Source organism: Triticum dicoccoides, chromosome 3B (assembly GCF_002162155.2).
Source record: "Triticum dicoccoides isolate Atlit2015 ecotype Zavitan chromosome 3B, WEW_v2.0, whole genome shotgun sequence".
In the NCBI taxonomy this organism is placed as follows: domain Eukaryota; kingdom Viridiplantae; phylum Streptophyta; class Magnoliopsida; order Poales; family Poaceae; genus Triticum; species Triticum dicoccoides.
The window spans coordinates 848,303,928-848,308,053 of NC_041385.1; positions in this window are offsets into that span (position 1 = coordinate 848,303,928).

Sequence of the window (4,126 nt, forward strand, 5' to 3'; positions counted from 1 at the left end):
GGCGGGAAAAACAAAAGCACCTTGGAAGGGGGAAAACCGATGAATAACTTCAAGAGGAAACACCGGTGAAGGAAAGCAAAGGCTTCGCACGAGTAGGATGGATACTCAATTACGGACTCCGGCTCCGAGATGAAAAAAGGGCGGGCGGGTGGGAAAAGAAAACAACTGAGGATTGAACTTGGCAAAGATGAAGAGGCTCGAGTCAACTTGACGAGAAATGCACCGAATGAAAAGAGCTGAGAGCCAACGATTGGAAAACCAACTGCGTGATCCTAAAGAAAAATTGAAGGGGAAGAGGAGTAATTCAGAACACCTACATCAAGACTCCTTACCAAAGCGACAAAGGGGATGAGGAGTAAAAAGAATTCCTACTCTCCTATATAACTAGACTCCGAAAAAGTTTTCTTCTAGACTCGACATCGGCCAAACCACACGATCAATCAAGGGGGCTCCTAGGGTCGGTCGAGGCTCTGATACCAACTTGTCACGTCCAATATGCGATATTATCCTAAAGAGACTCGAAGGTCCCACCAAGGATAGAACCGCATATTGAAACACTTTTGCAAGGTGGATATCATTACATCAACATTACCTAAATAGATGGGGATACATACAAGAGGCATGCAATGCCACACGAATACAACAATACATCATCCATAAGATCAACATCCGACTACGGATGAAACACAAACAGAAGCTCAAACGACATCCACCCTGCTATCCCAGGCTGCCGACCTGGAACCTATCCCCTGATCGAAGAAGACGCAGAAGAAGAACTCCAAAACAAGCAAATATCGCTCTCGCGTCATGATCATCGCATAACCTGTACCTGCAACTGTTGTTGTAGTAGTTTGTGAGCCACGAGGACTCAGCAATCCCATTACCATGGGTATCAATACTAGCAAAGCTTAATGGGAAAGGAAGGGGTAAAGTGGTGAGGTTGCAGCAGCGACTAAGCATATATGGTGGCTAACATACGCAAATAAGAGCGAGAAGAGAGCAAGCGGAACGGTCGTGAAGCTAGCAATGATCAAGAAGTGATCCTGAACTCCTACTTACGTCAAACATAACCCAAAACCGTGTTCACTTCCCGGACTCCACCGAAAAGAGACCATCACGGCTACACACGCGGTTGATGCATTTTAATTCGAATCAGGTGTCAAGGTTATCTACAACCGGACATTAACAAATTCCCATCTGCCACATAACCGCAGGCACGGCTTTCGAAAGTTTATACCCTGCAGGGGTGTCCCAACTTAGCCCATGATAAGCTCTCGCGATCAACGAAGGATATACCTTCTCCCAGGAAGACCCGATCTGACTCGGAATCCCGGTTTACAAGACATTTCGACAATGGTAAAACAAGACCAGCAAGACCGCCCGATGCGCCGACAATCCCGATAGGAGCTGCACATATCTCGTTCTCAGGGAAACACCGGATGAACATTACGTACAACTAAAACCAGACCTCAAGTTTCCCCGAGGTGGCGCTGCAAGTGGCTCTAGTTTGGACCAACACTCAAAGGAGCACTGGCCCGGGGGGGTTAAATAAAGATGACCCTCGGGCTCCGGAAACCCAAGGGAAAAAGGGCTAGGTGAGGCAAATGGTAAAACCAATGTTGGGCCTTGCTGGAGGAGTTTATTCAAAGCGAACTATCAAGGGGGTCCCATAAATCACCCAACCGCGTAAGGAACGCAAAATCCGGGAACATAACACCGGTATGACCGAAACTAGGGCGGCAAGACTGGAACAAAACACCAGGCATAAGGCCGAGTCTTCCACCCTTTACCAAGTATATAGATGCATTAATTAATATAAGAGATATTATGATATCCCAACATAATCCTGTCCACCATGGAGCAATCTTCAACTTCACCTGCAACTAACAACGCTATAAGAGGAGCTGAGCAAAGCGGTAACATAGCCAAGCAATGGTTTGCTAGGAAGGGTGAAAAAGTTTAGAGGCTGACATGTCAATTTAGGAGGCTTGAAGAGCAAAAGATAGGTAGCGCAGCATAGCGATAGAACGAAGCAACTAGCAAAGCAATGATAGTAATGAGATCTAGGGTGACGGTCATCTTGCCTAGAATCCCGCTAGGAAGAAGAACGAGTCCATGAAGAAGATGAAGCCACGAAGACGAACCAATCATAGACGAACGAATCCTCATGATCGTAACGAAACGGGAACTATCGAGAAGAAGCACACAACATAGTAAACACACCACACATAGACAAGACATGATGCACAACAAGCATGATGCATGACAAGGCTACATGAAGCTACTCATGGCAAGAGATGATGCATACAAGAGCAACACATCAAAGCAAGTTTAAATGAGGCCGGGAACAACATATAACAATTTCGGTAAGTCCTTATATGCAAATTTCAAAATTGGTCCAGATCTGAACAAACATTAAGTTGAAGTTGTTAAACAGCAAGTTAAATATCACCAAGAGGATCTGCACGAAATTCTAGTCAAGTTACATATAAAGTTCATTTAATTCGGAGCTACGACCTTGAAGATATGAGCAAAACAAGTCAAGCATGGCATTGATGCAAAATGCATACAAACATCAACCAAACACCTCAAAACAAGGATGCAACATGATAATATGAAACTACATGCAAAATCAAGCAAGTTTCATATAGAGCACACTCAAAACGGAGCAACGGTTCAACACACACACACTAAACAAGATATAACAACAGTCTGTCCAAAACAGCAACTAGGCATATTGCAAGCACCAAAACAACAAGCTACAGCATCTCAACGTAATAACAAAAGGCATGGGCATGAAGTACAGGTAAAGCATGACAAAACGTGAACACTGAGCTATCTCCAGAAATCACTAGATCATGCTCAAAAGGACATGGCAAGATTGCAAATAATAACAGTTTCAGGCTTTGCAGAAATAACATCAGGTTGCAATGTTTAGAGCTATCAAACAGCATGCTACAGGAACTTATCATAGCAAACAAAGGCATGGCATAATAGTAATAAATGCATAGAACAAAAGTCCCTTACTGACCATGAACCAAAATGGCACAGAAAAAATGATGGCACCCATGTAAACATGGCAAATGATATGACAAATTCATGCATGGCAGGAACAACAATAAGTAGGCATGTTGGTGAGCTTGTACCACTCACCACAGAGCAACGCATGGCATGGCAAGGTGACTAACAGTAAGAATACATGTTTGTGAATCTAAGCATGGCAAGAGCAAGTTCATAGGGTGCACATGGATCACTAACAACAATAATGGCAACATTGATCTTAGAGTTAACAGGCTGACAACAACATTATTAAGCAACTTTGGAGCATGATAACAACAAGCTACAGCAGTCTATAAATGCAACCAGGGGCATGGATGAATGGATCATGACATGTATAACAAATCATCCTTAGTGAACATCTCCAAATTATGCATAGAATGACCTGTAGTAGCAGGTTTACATAGCAGCACGAAATAACAGATTCAGCCTAGCAAAACAGTAACAGCAAGTACCCTACTTCATGAGCTCAATGCACTCAGTACAAGAATTACAAAAATACATGGATGGCACCACTGTGAAGATGGCGTGATGTAGTTCAAAACACATGTAGACATCAAGCTCATAGGATGCACACATCAAATGCAACAAAAATGACAAATCAACAAGTTCTGTTAACAGACAACAGTTAACATCATATAGCACTCTTGAAACGATGATTCAGGCATCAAGATGGACTCAAACAAAAATGACACAATGGAACAAAATGTAGAGCATCTCACAACGAACGATTTGATATATCACACGCACAAAACGGAGCTACAGATGCAGAGTTATAATGTGATGAACAGGGGCTAAAAATATGCAATTATTTCGGGACTTAGGGAAATCGGGGTCTACCTTCGGTTATCTCAAATCCAGATCCGGGGTGTGGGAACCGAGGCGGCGGCGCGAGATAGCCGAAGTGGGAGAGGATGGCGGACGGAGGGGTTGGAGAGGGGCGGAGGAGGCCGAGGGCGGCGCCGGAGCCCAGCGAGGCTGCGGGAGGAGGCCGGCGCCGGAGGAGCTGCGGTGGCGCACGGGGAGCGGCCGGGCTGCGCGGCCACCGGGGCGGAGAGGACGGCCGGCG